Below are 19,678 nucleotides of genomic sequence, written 5' to 3' on the forward strand. Positions count from 1 at the left end.
AATCCAACCCTTTGGCAACAGTTGCCAAAATAAAAATTTTGTGCTAATTGGGGCCCACAGCTGCATCAGATCATTTTTATGTGGTCCAAGTCTGCTCTTTCAAGGGCAGCTCAGACTCCCCTTGTCCATTTCTACCTATTCTTTTTCTTCCAAGTATCTGTTGCCAGGAGAGCTGTGACAGATGATCCCACAGACAGGCTTTCAAGATCTCATCTCGCTGACAGCACATTTTTGCCTTTTTTTTAGGATTGTCCTTCAAGCCGGCTGACATTGCTTGGTCAGTAATTAGCCTGAATTGTACAGCAAGACATTTATAGCGTCTTTTGTGTGAGCACTTGATTTATGTGGGCATGAGTGTGCGTACTTACTACAGTAAGGGACACAACAAGTAGTTTGGAAGTCCTGAGTACCTTTAAGAAAATGTAAAGCTTAGCAAAAACACAGAAACTCAGGCACTCATGCACATACAGACCCATATGTAGAACAGTGCTGCATCTCTCTGCATAATAATCTGCCCCCCCCCCCCCAACATGTAGGGACTTTGTAACTGACCCACTACATGGAAAGCTGTGGTACAGAGGATCATGGCTGATACACATCTAGGGGTCTTATTTGGTTGCAGGGTAGGAATATCCTCACCTCAAGCTAACCTTAAGGGAGAACAAAACTTTCCCTTTGTTTCTTCTAAATGCATTATTGACCAGATAAAATATCTTACTGTGCTGATGTGAGTTTACTGCCAGTATCTTGACCAGTACCAATTCCGGTTGACTTCTTGGATTTCCATGATTGGCATCCCAAGCATGGACACTGGAAGCAGACACCATGGCCCCAGAGGGGTCTGTTTTCAGTTTTCATGCTTGTGTATCCAATCGCATGGAGATCCAAGACTTTTTGATCTTGTGGTGCCAATGCCAATAAGTTGGAAATGGCAGTAAGACAATAAGCTAATTGTTGATTGGTTGCTATAAATTACTATTGTGCTGTAGGGGTCCATGCTCCCCTATTTTTAATGGGACCCCTATTTTCCAGCTTTCCCCCTCAGAACTATGGGGTCTGCTCCCACTATGGCTACCCCACTGGTATCTTTGATTGCAGGCAGTTGTTTACTTTCTCATTCAGTTTTAAGAAACATGCCTGGCACTTTATAAATAGGCAACAAATAACTTCCTCTGACTTCTTTTTCCATATGCCCCTTTGGCCCCGGTAGCATCTTACTTTCTCATGTGTGCTTCAGTGCCCCCAATTCTGGTCACACAAGGCTTTCACGTCAATACTGTCCGTTCCCAGGCATCTGCTTCGGAATTTCCCAAAACAGAATTTTCCGTTCCCAAAGCACATGATATACGGTATGTAACATAAAGGTACTGCTCGCGAGTAATAAACAGCCGCGTATCTGCACTTGAGATCTGCTGCTTTCTGCAGAAATATTTTGGGAGCACTGGTGCATTATTACATTATTATTACACATACTAACAGATGTCACTAAGAAGACTACGAAAGCCCAGAAATCAGTGTTCTCAGGGACTTATAATCAGAGCCAGTAGAAAAATCTATGCACGGCCAAGGTTAGCAAACAGCATGTCCAGTTGGAGGGATGAATAACTATTTAAATAAGAGGGGGGATTGTCCTGGGGCCAAAATATGATGAGTGAGATAAGTGGGGGCTAGCTAGTAGAACAGAGAAAAATGGAGACAGTAGGACGAGAAGGTGACAGGAACACTTAATTGGATATATTGGATTAATGGAAAAAAAAACAAATTTTGTAGGCAATTAGGGATAATATATGGTGCTGGTTTCATTTTGGGCTAAAAATGAATCCTGTATATAAAATTGCCCCTTTATTGGAGCTCCCTATAGATCCTATCACTTCTCTGTCCTTGTTTCAAATGAAGGGTGGGCGTGTCCTAACAGTCCCTGCCAGAAGCACAGTAGGAGGGGGATAGCCAATCACAGCCCTGCAGTCACACAAGCAAAAACAGGCTTCAGTTCCCAATCAGGTCAGCCTAGCTGCTGATTGGTTCCTATCCTACAGTGTCTGTACTGAGAGCCGCCGGCTCCCCTGCACATCCAGAGAATCTCAGCCAGCAGGAAGTGGAACAGATGGACGGGACTAATGGGGTTTTGGTGGAATTCTTCAATAAATCTGTCTGAAACACAACTTTTTTAAGCACAATCCTTCTATATCTAAAAGAGTGTAATTCACTGGTACATTCTTAATTTTTATATGATATGTCTCCTTTAATATCAGTGTTGTCAACCCTCAGCCTTACAGTTGTTGATGCCGGCATATGGCTTCACTAAGAGCTGAAGGACCATACATTGCCACAACACCACATGTACTATTAGCTTGAGGGTAGCCCTAGGCCAGTGATCCCCAACCAGTGGCTCGGGGGCAACATGTTGCTCGCCAACCCCCTTGGATGTTGCTCTCAGTGGCCTCAAAGCAGGTAGTTATTTTTGAATTCCTGACTTGGGGGCAAGTTTTGGTTGAATAAAAACAAGATTTGCTACCAAATAAAGCCAATGTAAGCTGATAGTGTGCATAGAGGCCCCTAATAGCCAATCACAGCCCTTATTTGGCACCTCCATTAACTTTTATGGTGCTTGTGTTTCTCTTCAAGTCTTTTTACATTTGACTGTGGCTCATGAGTAAGAAAGGTTGGGGATCCCTGCCCTAGGCCATTGACACACTGGAGTCTTTGGTCCCTGTGGTGCTATTAAGGAGTACCACAGAGGTCAAACCACCCTTTCCATCTGACATTACTTCCTATTCATCTCATTAGGAAAAGGCCTGCCTACGGCAAATATTGGTGAATGGTGGTGAAATTCCAATCAAGTGTTGCCAAGTAATGGCTGCAAGACATCACCAGCATCTTTGTAGTTGGAACTTTTCCCAATTATTTAAAAAAGAGACATCTGGAGGAAATGGTGTTTCGGTCTTCTTGGTTCTTGCGCAGTGCTAAACACGTGGTGTGCCACAGGCCTTAATTCTTATGTCTGGAATCCCTGCGTAGACCTAATATAAAACACCAGCCTGTGGCTTATAGCAGCTCTAGCCATTTGTCAGAGTCTCCAGGTTGCCAGTCTGGGCCTGTCTACTCCTAACAGGAGAGAATGAGCAAGTGCTTTACGAGATGTCACACTTGGGCAACTTCTGTGTGTTTAATCAGTGCTGGGAAGTCACCCGGTGTGTGACATTAGCCTAAGGCCTGAGGAATAGCAGCTTTTCTCATGCTCTGTTTGTTTTTATATTTTAATTCATTATAATCAGATACAAATGCAAGCAGAAGTCTGTTGAGCCATGCTGTGGGGGTTTCTACTCCTTTTTGCCCACATTGTCTGTTCATGTAGTAATGTTGCTTCCCATTCAGATATATGGAAGGTGGTGGTCGGGTGGTAATTTTCGAAATTTACAGCCATTTGAAATCTGCTCCATGTGCCATTAGCATTATGTCAATAATAATCATAGAAACTGTTTCTAGTAAAGCTTGACTCATTGTCAACAGTGCAAAAGTCCACGGGGGTCATTTACCAACAAGGTCACCAAACGAGCAAATCTTTCCCCAATATGCCCACCGTAAGGTGGATGATATTGGGCTGATCTGAACATTTGTCCAGAGGGCTAAACAATTGGGTCAGAACAACAGTGTGCAGGCCTTTGACAACGAGGACCATGTCAACAAGTTAACTTTTGGGCAGATATTGATTGGGCAACAGAAAGTTTATATCATATTAAGTGACCTATTAAAGAATCTTGCCAAACTGGAATATATATCAGTAAATATTGCCCTTTTACATCCTTTCCCTTGAGCCGCCATTTAGTGATGGGCTGTGTGCTCCCTCAGGGATCACCTGACAGGAAATAATGCAGCTCTAACTGTAACAGAAAGTAGTGTGGGAGCAAAAGACAGAACTCTGTCCATTCATTGGCTGATGTGACCTAACATGTACAGTATGGGGCATATTTATTATGCTGTGTAAAAAACGGCAAGAAAATTCACCACATATCGCAATGCTTCGCTGTGTAAAAACAGGCGTAAAATCGGCGTAATTGTTTTACGCGTTTTTTCTTTCCGTGTGAAATCTGGCGTTCGGACGGCGATCTTTTCCATTTATTTTACACAGCTTTTTACGCCATTTTTTTCTGCGAATATGTTTTACACAGCATAATAAATATGCCCCTATATGTGCCCTTGGTTTGTTTGTGTGCCCTGTAAATGGCATGATCCCAGGGGGTGGCCCTTAGTACTTAAAATGTTTATGATTACCCAATGACTACTAAAAAGTATATTTTTATGAAAATGGTTTATTTGTATGAAGCAGGGTTTATGTATGAGCTGTTTTATGAGATAGATGTTATTATAGAGACCTACATTGTTCTGGGGTATAGTTTTCCCTTAATGGGCCAAATTGGCAGCAGCAAAGCTAGATGCTGATTGGCTGCAAGGGGTAGGTGCACCAAATATATTTGGCTTTATGTTAATGATTATATTGCTAAGTGGTATTAATGCGGCTCTCATCATTTATGTCAGGCTTTGCTTTGAGATAGTAATGCTGGCATTCTGCAATTAGAAGCATGTTTGCACTGAGATTATGCATCCAACAATTAAATATGTACTGAGATAAATATGTGCTTAAGCTCTAGGTAAATATTTATTAACAATCAATATCGCTCATTTACTTTATTCCTTTGCAGCTTGCAGAACGGGAATAACAGTCTGGCAAACAGCTAATAGCTGTACCCCAGCTACTGGCTTTGTTATACACAGTAAAGCTCAGTACAGTAGATCTTTATGGCAGCTATTGGTACAGTACAGGTACGGCTCATTCATCCAATTAGAATATATACAAGTAACCCTGTAATTAGTGCGATGCTGCAACATAAATGCACATTTGGGCATTAGGAGATAAGGATGATGGCCCAGATCTGGATGGATTTGTTGGGAGGAACATCAGTGGCTCCGAAGATATTATGATTGGATTATGGATTGAATAAAGGAAGCATCCAATCATGCCTGGCATTTGAGGGCCCAAGCATAATATCATAGAACCTTTATCTAGATTTTTATGATTTTCTTGCCAAACCCGTTAGAAGTTGAAAGCCTTCCAAAATGCATTGCCCCGTGTGAGGATCGAACTCACGACCTTCAGATTATGAGACTGACGCGCTACCTACTGCGCTAACGAGGCTGGTTGTTAGTAAATAACCCGGAGCTCTCCTGCATACATCCACTACAAAATGTAGCAACTAATAGCATCAACAGAATGAGGGGGGCTTTTAAAATATTTTTATCTCTAAAAGTAAGGGTGGGGCCTGTCGAAGCCACTATAGATTGCAGCGGATTGTTTGTGTGCCAGCATCTGGAAGTAGAAGGGCGTGCATCTACAAGGTGGGGGCACCCCCAGCAGGGTCAGGCTGGCCCACTTGGAAACTGGGTAAAATCCTGGTGGGCCCTGATCCTGTTGGGTCTTGCTGCCGGCCTGCAAATCCGCCAAGTTCAGGAAGATTCAAACTAAATTAAAGATACGTTCCACTGTGAAACACATGCCCATGTTTAATATTTCCTAGAGGTGAGGCCTGATTGGAGTGTAAGTAGTTGCATGGTGAAAGGAGGTAGGCAGGAGTGGCGGCTGGGTGGTGGGCCCTTGACTTAAGTACCCAGTGGGCCTTAGGTACAACAGCCCAATGTTGGTGCCTGGCCCCCGCTAGTTACACCACTGGCCGCACATTCAGCTCTTCCAAAACTTTTCACTCTGTGACATTATTATAGCTGTTGCCCAAATCAACACATGCAGACATAAGAATAACAGGGTCGCCTGAACAGGGACTTGAACCCTGGACCCTCAGATTAAAAGTCTGATGCTCTACCGACTGAGCTATCCAGGCTCTCCTAGCATTACTTTCGGTCTCCTATTGGGTTACAGACACCACCCAGTCATGGGGGGGGTTGTCACCTTTTTGTTATTGCACTTGTGTGCATTAGGAGATAAACCTGCAATAGTATCCATTTGTTGGGAGGAACATTAGTGGCTGACAAGGTATCAGAGCAACCCAGTGTCCAAACAGCAGGCAGCAAGAATGTATGGCACGGGGTGGCAAGAGACGTTAAGAACATTCTTGTACCTCCAAGAAAGGTATATTTTCAAGTAGCGTGGGAAAGTAAAAAGCCCAAATAAAGGAAAAGTAAGCAAGATCACGGTACTTAAAATACACATTTCTACTGTATGTAAATCCAGTGTTCACTGCTCAATAAAATAATAAAGAAGTTCTTTTTAACATGACTTAGCAATGCAAACACCCCAGGGCAAATCTGTTAGATGCTGATGCACAGCTCACAGGGCTCTTTGGGCCCAGTACCATAAACATTAAATAGTTTCATCACCACTAAGATTGAATGCATTGAGTGCCATAATAGCGATAACATCTTCTCTAGAGCACAACTAACCTATAGCATAATGGTTGACATTTAGGGTTGCCAGCTTTTTGGCATTTAATAACGGCTTTTAGGTTAGAGGGTGGGCAGAGATGTCACTTGGGGGCAGGGAAATGGGTGGGCTAGGCAGGGGAATGGGTGGATAGGGAGGGGTAGTGGGTGGATAGGGAATGGTAATGGGTGGAAGGTGTGGGAAAATGTCCAGGTGGGATGAGGAAATGACTAGGACAGAGACTGGCTTCTATATAAAAGGGATTGATCTGCCACAGAGAGAGTCGGAAAGGGAGGAATTATAGGTAGGGTTGTCAACTTTTTTGCATTTAATACTGGTCTTTTGGTTGGGAGGTGGGCAGTGATGTGACTTGGGGGTGGGAAAATGGGTGGACTAGGCAAGGGAATGGGTTGATGGGTTGGGAAATGGGCAGGTGGAATGGGGAAACAGGGCTGGACCCAGCCCTGGACCTAGCTGGCAAATTGCTGGCTAGCTCAGTCAAATACCAGCTGGGTGGCAACCCTACTGACATTAGCTGTGTGTGATGCTATGGTCTTTGTTAGAACCCCATTTGGATGCACAATGAAGTACAATGATATAGGCTGCTACCCAAGGGCTGGTAAAGGAGATGCATATTTTATTGCAACTCAATCTCAGCTGTTCATTTGATTAGTGAATGGGAGGGTAGTTAATGTAATCCATGAGATTTATAGAGCAAGTGTGGGAGTAAATAATGAAACTGCCCAAAAGCTTATGAGGGAGACTAAAACTAAAAAAACTAAAAAAAAAGTTTTGCTGTAGGGCCCAGTAACTGATTCGATGTATGTCTGTTATAAAATGGCAGTGGGTTCTTTTTGCTTTTCTTCTGAGTTCCTGCGTTCAAACTTCGCACCAGAACGTTTAGTACAAGCTCTAAGAAGGAGGAATAATAATCAGTGAGGAACTCTCTGCACAATCAGATCAGAATCCCATCTGTCAGCAGATCCCAAAGCAACAGCAGGTAGATGGAGTTGGACTTTATATTGGCTTTATATTGCTCTTTGGGCCAACAGGATTCAGCTGGCTGAAGAGTACTTATGAACTCCTCCTATGGCCCCATTGACTTGAATGAAAAGCATGGGAAAGTGAAGGACTGAGCACTTTTAGTCCATAAATGCTGAGCAAAGCTGTTTCAGGCCCGAATAATTTTCACCTCTTCGCTTTCATACAGGTAAAATGTGTTAATCAGTATTATTCAGTTTACTCAGTGTTAGGCAGTATAACAGATGTAATTTACAATTGCAAGTAAAACAAAATGCAAAATTGAGTAGGCATTGACACTATTAATAAAGGTACCTGTATCCATAAACTGCACCCATTGATGCAAGGGACCCAAGGGGGGCCTAAGGGACTTGGGGCACAGAGCAAAGGCCCTTTTTACCTGCCACAAAGCAGTCTGTGTATGTTGCATTAGGAGCCTGACCTCATCTGTGTCAGCTGTGAGCCCAGAGCATTCTCAGGCTGAGGGCGCACATACACTTTATCTGTGCCTGTTCCTCCTATCGCACGTGCCCATGATGCTGGGTATTTTTGTGACGGGGGAGCTGTTTTTATTGTGGCTGGTGTCTGACCTTGAGAAGTCTTCCCGGCTCAAGAGCCAGAATGGGTTGCCTGTCCCATCAGCATCTGTTACTGGGAAAATCCACAGCCTTGGAGATAAGTTTATTCTCTGTTTTCTTATCTTGCAGACAAATAAAGTGATTGTGGGGGAAAGAGGCTCAGTATCCCAGTAAAGGCACTTCATCTGCCCAGAAATATATATTTATTTTAGGGCAGCACTGGGGGACCCAGCTCTTCTGAACTAAAAATCCCAGAATATTTTCCAGCCAACAGCTAGCTTTTTTTCCCCTGTTTATGTTTAGGGCTCATACCCTATGCAGTTGGGCTCATCCCTCCCAAAGCCCAGATCTCTCTTTGTCACACCCAATCTGGGTGGGAGCAAGGGGGAGTTTGATTAGGAGCCCCATGGCAAAAGGCCCAGAGAGATGCAAAGTTCTTTTTTGAAGTCCATGAAGCATGAGTGACACATGGAATTTTGGTGGGTCATGGGCATGTTCTGGTTGTAATGGGGCATCACTGGCCAGGTTTATGAGCATGGATAGGTGTTGAATTTAGTTGCCCATGTTTTGTTGATTCTATTCAGTTGGAAGGGTTGCTGCCCAGTGGACCCAGAGGATCAGTGGACTAAACTGGGACATAACTGTACAGTAGAAACGGCAACTTCAGAAAGGCCTAGAATGGACGCACATCAGCAGTAAGAACTGTTTGGTGGGCACAGAATACAGGCTATACAGGCAATGAGAACACCTAGGGAGTTCTGCCTGGAATTGAGAGTGCACTTTATGGCTTTTTTTAAGCTGACCATGATCCCACTGGCATCGGATAACACATCTAATGCTGATGGATCATGCCCCTACAGGCTTCTTAATAAGAAAGTATGGGTGGTTATAACACCATAGGAAAGCTATGGGAGACAAGCAAGCAAACTGTGGTAGTTTAGGCAAGATTATAACTGTAAACGCAATAACACAATAACACAGTATTTATACATTCACCCCATAAAAGGGGACTTTACCCCATTTTGTTGTTAAGCAACTTTCCAATATATATTCATTGCAAAATGTACATTGTAAATATAAAGTTATTTTATACTGAATTGCTTCTGACTGTTGAAATAACATAGCAGGAGCCATCTTGCCTTTAGACAAGACTTCGGTTCCCCTCTGTTTGAGGAGCCACGACCAGCATTGAGGAGGAAAGTTAACCTTTAGTATGATGTAGAGAATAATATTCCAAGACAATTTGCAACTGGGCTTCGTTTTTCATTATTTTTAGTTTTTTTACTTTTTGTTAAGCAACTCTCCAGTTTGGAATTTTAGCAGCTATAAGGTTGCTAGGGTGCCAATTACCTTAGCAACCATGGAGTGGTTTGAATGAGAGACTGGAATATGAACAGAAGACGACCTGAATAGTAAGACGAGTAATAAAAAATAACAATAACAGTAAAATTGTAAGAGCAAACATTTTTTGGCTGCTTTGGTCAATGCCCCCCATTTGAAAGCTGGAAGGAGTCAGAAGAAGAAGGCAAATAATAATATATATAAACTATAAAAAATAAATAATGAAGTCCAGTTAAAAAGTTGTTTAGAGCTGGCCTTTCTATAACATATTAAAAGTTAACTTTTAATATGCAATTAAACAACAATTTATAGCACTTAAACGAACAACTAAAAATGTTTGCTGTATGTACAGTGGAAAGTTGCTTAGTTCCCCTTTAACATTTCTATGAGACAAAGCTAAAGAATATATAATAGCAAAGCCGTTGTCCCTGTAACAGCAGACTTTATTATAATCCAACCTCCCCCACCCACGCACTCTTTTATTTGCTTTGAATGTAAATGAAAGTTGGGCAATTAAAGAATGCAGACATGAGGTCACATCGCTATTTAATGTTGTTATTCGTCATCAGCAAGACGCAGATTATTATTATTACCTGGTATTTATATAGCGCCGACACATTTATGCAGTGTTTTACAGAGATTCGACATCATTCATGGCAGTCCCTGCCCTGGTGGAGCTTAGTCGTTCTACAGCACACATAATAGAGAGAATAGGAACAAATGCTACGGGGTTACTGGCGTAATGTCTTCTACAGAGGGACTGTCACAGTAATACATAGCCGTCGGAACTGGGGGGCCAGGGGTGCCCCAGGGCCCCCCCCCCCAGTTTTGGCTAAATTTCCATGGACTTGTAGATATGGAGGTGGAGGGGCGGGCGGCTCGGGGGGGCTCTCTTTGGCCACAAAAGGTGGGCATGGCCAAACATTTCATCGCAAATCCTCTCCTGGTCCCCCTGGCCAAAAACATCTTCTGCCGCCCCTGCAGTAATAACAGGCATGGCCATGGGCTGAAAAACATTTTATTACCTGTGTGGAATTTGCCACCATATTTACCTTTGATGCAGTAAATATAATTAAAGGGAAACTGCAACCTAAAGCAGTTTTTGGGTATCATGAAAGACAATGTCGTTCTAAACAGCTTTCCAATATACATTCATTGCACGCTTCCAGTGGTTAGAAAGTTATTTGTATGTATAATTGCTGTAGTAAGGCAGTGTGTGTGGGTCCTTCTTTTGCAACAATGTTGCGGTTTTCATCAGCTGCTTCTGCAACATTGTATCAGAAAATGGAAGCCGCCAGACAGCTTTCAGTAGCAATGGTATTGATATACAGTATAGCTCTTGGAAATGTGTAATGAATGTACATTTGAAAGTTGGGCTGGGTTTAACGATTTTGTGCCTCTAGGCCCCTTTGGCGCTCGCACCCCCCACCACCACTCGCACCCCCTTCCCCCGCCGCTTGCACCTCCCCTCACCCACCAACTGCTTGCATTGTCCTCTCCTCACCACTGGTCTGGTGCAATCCCTTCAGGCACTGGGAAGGCAGGAGATTCAAAAAGGCGGATGTGAAAATTTTCTGCCCAGTGCCTAGAGGAGATTTGGCCAGCGAGTGCCATGCTGCCCCCCCAATTTTTGCAGCCCAAGTAGGGTTGTCACCTTTTTACAACTAACCTACTGGCCAGCTTTGACAAAAGGGGAGGCCTGTGACATCAAAGGGGCAGGGCAATGATGCAGAGGGTGTGGCCATGACATCACAGACATCCCGTAGGGCAGGGATCCCCAACCTTTCTTACTCGGGAGCCACAGTCAAATGTGAAAAGACTTGGAGAGCAACACAAGCACCATAAAAGTTCATGGAGGTGCCAAATAAGGGCTACGATTGGCTATTAGGGGCCTCTATGCTCAGCTTACAGGGGGCTTTATTTGGTAGTAACTCTTGTTTTAATTCAACCAAAACTTGCCCCCAAGGAATTCAAAAATAACTACTTGCTTTGAGGCCACTGGGAGCAACATCCAAGGGATTGGTGAGTAACATGTTGGGGATCACTGCTGTAGAGAATCTGGAAAAGGGAAAAGGCAGAGAAAAGGTGAGTTTGAGGCACACACTGGGCGGATCGGGGGCAGGCCAGAGGCTGAACTTATTGGTGGAAAATTTGTAATACCAGCCCCGGCCTTAGCAGGTGTTTTGCTGCCATTAAAATACCAGCCAAATGGCAACCCTATGCCTTAGGACTGGGCCTTTGTGGCTTGCCTACAAATCCAGGCCTGTTGGAAAGTTGCCTAGAATGACATTTCCTTTTACTATGCAAGAAACTGTTTTGGAAGTTACACTGGAATTCACAAGAAATCACACATGGGACATGACATTGTGATCACTGAAAATCATTCACTATTATCTCCATGGATGTTTCATGAGAAATCAATATGTGCCAAAGTGTGATGCTTTATAAATAGTCCCTGCTGGGTCACTTTATGCCCGGAGGCTTCTTCTGGTTTTCATGCTGACTGCATGGGCAGAAACAACAAAACTGCCATGGGCATGAAATTGTGTAAGGGGTGGAGAGAAAGGGTTTATTTGGGCCAGAATATGATCTGACTGCATTGTGCAGTTTGTGCCTCTCCTCCAGGTTTGTTAATCAGCTGGCTTCCACTATATTGTTTCAAGAGTCAGAGCCAAAAGTGCAGAGAATGTCAACGGGGCAGAAAGATAATACTTTTAATCTGTACAAATGTCAGTGACAAACTAAAAATGTGCAATGAATGCCTATTGGAAAGTTGCTTAGATTTGTGACCTTGTGGGATCCGTTATCCCGAAACCCATTATCCAGAAAGTTCCAAATTACGGAATGGCCGTGTTCCATAGACTCCATTATAAGCAAATAATTCTAATTTCTTTAAATGATTTCCTTAATAATACAGTACCTTGTATTTAATCCCAACTAAGATCTAATTAATCCAATTGGGTTTATTCATTATTTAAATAATTTTTTTAGCAGACTAGAGATCCAAATTAGGGAAAGATCCCTTATCCGGAAAACCCCAGGTCCCGAGCATTCTGGATAAGAGGTCCCATACCTGTACATTTTCTCTTATTAAGCAACAACAACAAAAAATACCAGGTTTTGGATGGAGTTCCTCCTGGTACCTGGGACCATTGAGAGTTTTCCTGGTACCTTAGTGGGGCCACTCCAACACTGGTCAGCTTGGAGTTAACGAGATCCTAATAAGAAAGAACTGTTGTACAATGCAGTGCATACGTTTTTACTCTGAATCAACTAAGCCGTGTAGTTCCGTGCACACTGAGCGCTCAGTTATGTAGGTGTGTTGGCACATTGTACGGAACATCAGCTCTGAGCTATTTGCTTCATCCCTATGCACACAATCCAAAGTCATCTCCTATATAACATGGATAAGCTGCAGGGAAAAGCTACATGGAAAACAGTGAGAGGGGTGGAATCCATTTTTTTTCCTGGGGCCCGCCAGCACCAGTATCAGAATTGCCCTTTGTCAAAAAGTCTCTTTTTCTAAAAGGGCAGTTGTGTAATTATCATTGCGTATTGTTCGTGTTGCTTGTAGGCGAGTCCTATCTGCCACCCTCCAGCGGTTGCTATACTACAGCTCCTACACCCCGCTAGCAGCCATAGGCCGTCAGTGGTTGCTGCCAGTTGTAGTGCAATATCATGGCTATGGTTACAGTCTGCAATGGCTTCAAAACTGTAGTTTGGTTCAATGCAGACATTCACTATAGATGAAAGAAATCGGACTGAGGGTTCAAGGCCCATATGGCTGCTACTTCAGGGCCCCCTACCCCAGTCATGAGGTCCATCAGTCCTTGTATTCTCCCTTGTGGCCAAGATCAGGGGGAAGGTCAGGGGAAGCCCCCATGGTTTTAGGTGGGGAGTGGGTTTGGGTCAGCAGGGCCCATTGGGTTTTCTCCTGGTGTCCCATTGGCCCAGTCTGACCCTGAAGCAATCTTACCAGCTTTGCAGTTGGTACTCATGTTTGTTATGGATGTTGGTTATTAGTTCTCTCTTGTCCACTTTTCCCAAGCCTGGAATTTGGCTCCCAAGGTCAGTTACCTTGGCAACCAGTAAATAAATCTCTTATGAGACTTGTATCTTGTGTATATTTTCGATTTTTGCATTTCTTCTTCTTATTGATGATCAGAGTGGTACGATCATCCCACTGCTGCCTTGCAGTACTGGGGTTTGGGTTCTATTCAGGGTCAGACTGGGGTGTGCAGGGCCCACCGGGGCTTCCACCCCAGGGGCCCCCGCTGCAGCCCCCCAAACCCCTTAAAGGAGACGGAAAAGCATTTTGGCATTTTACTGCCAAAAGATTAGCCACATTAGTGCCACCTAGAACGCTATATTTATTCTGCAGAAAGCATTTCCATACCTGAGTAAACAGCCCTAGAAGCTCCCTCCATTTGTTTAAGATAGCAGCTGCCAAATGAACTGGATTATGGTTAATGAAAGGCTAACTAGTGTACTTACAGATAAGTATGATAAATTCAGGAAGCTATGGGAACCCTGGTATATTTATTCTTTCCTGACTGCAGAAACTTTATCCACATTGGCATCTTAGGCTGATTATTGAAATAACAGTCAAGGCACATAAGAGTCATTGCGAATTTTTATTTGGTTTATACATAAACCCACAGATGCTAACCTTTCTAAATTTCATTTATAATACGGGACCTCAAAGGCAACATCATTCTGTAAATTTCAAAGATAACTGGACTTAACCACAAGAAAACCATCAAGTTAATTTTTTTGTTCTGTCTATTTTTGGGATCACTTCTCTCCTTTTTTCTTTCGTTTTCATTCTTCCTTTTTATGGATATATACTGTTCAGTACAAAATTGTTTTATTTTGACATCCACTCTGTAAAATGTTAGCTTGGTCTCAGTAGCTTCTGTGCTGCAGCTTTTGCTGCTGGTAGCTCAGATCACACATTCTTATGGGAGGGGGAGTGAATACTTATTAATTCTTATGGGAGAGGGAGCAAAAAAGTGAGGCGGAGAGAGCAGATTGGTGCAAGTGCAATGAAGGAGCCCTAAAGGAGAGGAAGTCAGATACCGAAGATCATGTTTACACAAAGGAAGACAAGAAATCCTGTGCTTCTTTTGAAAGAGGACTCAGTGCAGCGTTTCTGTGAGTGCTTATGGCTGTAATTACATAGACCTTTCTGATAAAGCTTACTTAGTTTACACCTTTACGTCTCCTTGAAGGGGCCCCTGCTGCCAGCCCAACCACTTATCGTTGGTGCAATTGGGGGGGGGGAATCAGTGGGAGTGCTTGTGGGGATCGGGTCTGGGAACAGAACCAGGGTCAGGCTCAGCCGGCAGGACACCATGAATAAACTTGGTGGACCCTGGCCTTCATGGGCCCCACTGGTCCAGTCTGACCCTGGTTTTATTCCAGCAAGGGTAAGGAGTTTCTGTGTTCACCCGGGTGTAACTACCAAACAGCAGACCCCACGACTGGGGAAGAGGGGGGCCCCCGCACCAGTCACGGGGGTGGCAATTGTACAGTTCCCTGGTTATCTTCCCAGCACTAATGAAGAGCAACTGCCTGTGCATGTCTATGTGATTGTAAACCTCTGGCTTAATGAGAGTAACCATTATGTAAATAAGCTCGCAGACAGACAAGCAGCATTACCGACTAATTGGGCAGAGAGAGCGCATAGCGAGGCGAGAGTAGCTGTTCCTTGGCTCAGGGCTCTCACAGATTCCTCTCTCACTCACGTCCCACACCAAGCATGGTTATATAGAGAGATCATTCCCTGGGAGAACAGGGCTCAGCCCAGGAAAGTTTCACAATGGGAGGGAGGAGTGTGCGGCAGAGCCTGGACTCCAGCAGATGGGCTCGCTGGCCATGCATGTATGAGTGCAAGGGAGGGGAGAGAAAGGACAAAGGCAGGGAGGAGAGGGAGGAAGAAATGGCTGGGGACAGTGACATGGAAGGGAACTCTGTGGGGCTGACCCCATCAATGTCTTTGCACACACACACACGCACATACATTCAATCACACCCTTAGAACTGGGAAAAAAACATAGGTGCAAGCGTATTTTCCCTACGCTCAGTGCCTGCGTGTCAGGCCACGTACACATGGATGCCTTTCACTCCTCCGTCCGCCCTGTGTGTGTGTTTATCATGCACTGATGGACAACATGCAGATGAATAAAACGTGCTCCATTGCTTTTCGATGGGGCGTAGCTACAGACGCCGATGGTAACCAAGTGGTATCTGTAAACACTGTGGCTGCATTTTTTGGAAGAGGCTGTTTGTCCTTTGTCTGTGTGTCCCCAACAGGCATGTCTTTTTTCTCATGTGGTTCACGTGGCACATAAGTGTAGAATTTTCTCATGGTGTTGCCCAGTGGCTCTCAGAAAATGTTGCTGAGAGTGTGTCACCCTGACACTTACTAGCAACTTGTGAAATACCATCTACATCGGTCTCACAAGAGACACACAGTCAGGCCCAGACTGGCCATTAGTAGGTTTTGGCAAATGCCAGAGGGGCTGTTGCAAGATGCCATAGACAGTCACTATTTATTGGACCTGTGGGGGGCTGTTTGGGCCTCTGTGTACTTAAAATACCTATTTTGTATCCCAGTCCAGGCCTGCACACAATACTCAGTGGTGCTTGGCCACTAACCTTCCATCAATGGCACTGCCAGGGGTCACATCTGCTTCCGCTGTTATGGGTACCTGATTGTGGCTACTGGGTGCTAAAGCCATGCACAACTTGTTTTCCAAGGGAGGAGAAAGATGAAAAAAATGGCATAACTATAAAGGAATCAGACCCTGCAGTCATAGGGGGATCAGGGGTCCAAACCGCAAGGTCTTCTTCTATAGTTAATGTCTATAAAGTCTTCCCGTCCCGTTTACAAGTAGTAGAGCGGCTGGGGAGGGAAGATATGGTCAGACAGGGAGTGGCGGGTGGGCAGCCCCTCTGAAGATTTATTTGTGGGGGGGCCGAAGTACACTAGTTATGCCACTAGATCCAATAGATTCACCCCAAAGATATAGTTGCCAAGTGATTCCTTTCAGTGTAGTAGGTTGTGTATTTAAAAGGAGGATTTGAAGATCCATTTGATTCTGTAATCACAGGGATGGCCATCTTTAATAGTAGTAGGACCCCCGGAAAATAAAAAAAATCAGTTTTGTGGGGCTCCATAATTTGTATTAATTCAAGCTGTATTATCTATAGCACTTTAGCTATATGAACTACAGCTCCCACAGCATTTATTGTGAGACCCCCCCCTATTTATCAGCAATTAACCTCCCACTGCAACTGAAATGCAACGGTCCCACAATGACAGTGCCATTGAATTTGAGCTTTAAAGGGAAATGCTTTGCAGTGGAAAAATGGCCCTGATGGATTGCATGGAAATTGCTTAGGAACCACAGATGTGTGCAGTATGGGCTTAAGGGTCTTTTTATCCGTGAGAAACTTGGTTGTTGGGATAAAGCTGGAATTCCATAGTGTCTGTGTTGCTACTGAATATCAGCATCAGGTCAAAGGGCACTGATGATGGGACGTCACTAACGATGTCCCTGATATGCCCCCTAGTGACTGTCTGTTGCTACAAGAAGGCAATGCGGCTGCTGTGCAACAGGCCCGACACATCAAAGCTGCTGTATCTGCCTATTACTTCTAGTCTGAACATAGGCAGAAAACCATTTTTATACGTGGAATTGGTCCTTTGTTTATCCTGCCATGTGTCACGGAAGGTATTAAACTGGTACTGTTTTAATTGTTCAATGTGTTCTGGGGTTCAGTATATCAAATCAGCACTGGGCTTGTGTACTGGGATGTATTATAAATGGTATCAGCTCTATATTTTTTTTAATTCTTGTAACGTACTGTGGTGATATGGGATATTATAGATTAAATTGACATTGTACTGTATTTATGGTGCAATGTGTTCTGGGGGTATGAAGCTGGTCCTACACGCACTGATATAATGGTATGATACAATTTTCGAACTGTGTGTGGGCTCTGAATTATTGTCCCAATAATTTTTATACCATGGTGATATCCATGCCTCTGATCATTCCCTATTGTGCCCAAACTCCACTCAGACCCCTCCCACTAAACTGCAAGCCCCCCTCTGCCCACCCCCAGTACCCCCTGATAATGGCCCTGGTCTAACCAGCAGTCCACCTTCTCAGGGCTAGGGAAGCTAGTGTAACATATCATAACCTAAAGGTTGCCATACACAGGCAAATATAAATTGTCATTTTGGCCCCTTCAGACCATTTTGCCAGCCTATCTGCCCGTGTATGGGGCCCCCCAACGGTCCTACCTGACTGATCTGGTCAGAAATCAGCCAGATGTCGACTGGGCAGGTTTGTGTCTTCTTTCAGTTCGATGACAATGTTGGCTTGTTGATGCAGTTCTCATCCCCCCAGCCTGTATACCTCTCATTGAGATCCGATCGTTTACCCCCATAGGGGCAGCAGATCCCCCGGTCACAGAGAAAGACTAAAACTGGCCATACACGTACCGATAATATTGTACGAAACCTCGTTTCGTATGATATTGGGTGCATGTATGGCAAGTCAACGAGGTGACCGTTATCGCAGGAGGCTGCTGATATCGGACGACTCGCCGATCTGGTGGGTTAAAAGATTTTGATTGGGCGCCATAGAAGGCGCCTGAGCAAAATCTGCCTTCAGAGCTGAATCGGCAGAAGGAGGTAGAAATCCTATTGTTTCTACCTCCATATCTGCCTTTTCAGCCCTGAACGTTAGTGGCCAATTGGAATGATCTTTCGTGCAACCGATGGTCACACGAAAGATCGAAAATCGCCAGGTGTGGCCACCTTTACTTTGGAGACCTGGGGGGGGCAAAAGGGTTTATTTTAGGCAAGAGATACTTCCTGCTTAACAGCAGGGGGGACCTACTATCACCACTAATGAACGATGAAGCACACTGCAGCCTGATGCCCAGGGGCTGGTGGGAAATGTAGTCCACAAACAGCTGCTGTCCACCAGCCAGCGGGAGTCAATGAGTTAACAGGCACCTGCTATTTGTTTACAGGATAGCCGCTCCTGTCTTAAAGATAACAAAGAGCAAAAGCACTTAAGGGTAAGTAAACAGTGCTAGATGTATTGAGGAGCCGAGATTAGAGGAGGAGGGAGGGATCCAGATGAAGCAATGTACAAAGATATTCCTTACCTCTGCATTGTGATAAATACCTTTCTGTGGCAATCATGTGCAATGCTGTGTTCCTGAGCAATGCCTATCTGCTGGTCTAGGGAGCTGCCCTAGGCAGTGTATTTTGATCTCTTTTGCATTGTTAAACACTAAAAATAGATATATCATTGTATGAGTATGCCATTTGTAATTATCCTAGAGCTGATTATGTCCAAATGACGGTGTTGTATCATATGCCCCCACCCTGATCTACTCAACCCCATCCAGTTAAGGTGGCCATACACGTTAAGATCCACGATATTGGGTGAATTTAGGCTAATTTGGTCATTTGGCCCTGGGGGAAACGATCAAATTAGAATGCCGGTAATAGGCGCAGTCGGTTTTCAGGCCAGATGTCGGTCGTGCAGGCTTGTCGTTTGTGCCCCTACATGGCCCGATAAGCTGCCGAATCGGTCTAAGGGACCAATATCGGCAGCTACAATCGGCCCGTGTATGGCCACCTTTACACCCGGACAGGCACCCAATCCGTATGAAACCACACCCACGTTTTGCAAAGTCCTTCCCCTTAAGCCGTTTTGGACTGTACTACCAAAACTGGGGTCATGAGGGGTCATGAACTGCATTATCTGCTGAGGGATTTGGTACCTGACCCGGCACTGCATGGGTGCCTACAATCCTTCTTAGCAATGTGATGTGCTTGTGGATCAGTACTATGCAGATCATTCTCATGTCTGGCCAAGTTTTGAAATATTTATGGATGCCCAAGGGTGTCCATCAAGGTGGAACACAAGCTCTTTATTGACAATATATTCAATATTCACAAGCACAATTTCTCGATGGGTACTCACTTCAGACACGGGTGAAGATGGTTAAGAAATAGCTTTATTCACAATAATCCTGACGTGTTTCGTGTCTTTCAACACGTAGTCATAGCCATATTTAGTATGGTTTTTGGCTTTTCAGTCATCAACTGACCCGAGTGTGCACTAGCAAGGTCCAGGCAATAATCACAGGGGGGGGGGCAAAGTGCTGGCCTCCCTTGGACCTTCCCCGGCACAGGAATGGTAAGTACTTGAGAAGAGGGGGAGCGGAATCAGGGTGGCTCATGGGGCAGAATTGTACATAGCTCCAATGTTGGATT

At 44.4% G+C, this 19,678-nt stretch overlaps 2 non-coding genes across 2 annotated transcripts; both read right to left on the reverse strand.

The window, feature by feature from the left end:
• Window positions 1-5,121: 5,121 nt before the first annotated feature.
• Window positions 5,122-5,194, reverse strand: trnam-cau. Its single transcript has one exon. It is a non-coding gene; the product is annotated as a tRNA-Met (tRNA).
• Window positions 5,195-5,818: 624 nt separating this feature from the next.
• Window positions 5,819-5,891, reverse strand: trnak-uuu. The gene has a single exon. It is a non-coding gene; the product is annotated as a tRNA-Lys (tRNA).
• Between the last annotated feature and the right edge of the window lie 13,787 nt (window positions 5,892-19,678).

This window comes from Xenopus tropicalis, chromosome 3 (genome assembly GCF_000004195.4).
Source record: "Xenopus tropicalis strain Nigerian chromosome 3, UCB_Xtro_10.0, whole genome shotgun sequence".
NCBI lineage: Eukaryota > Metazoa > Chordata > Amphibia > Anura > Pipidae > Xenopus > Xenopus tropicalis.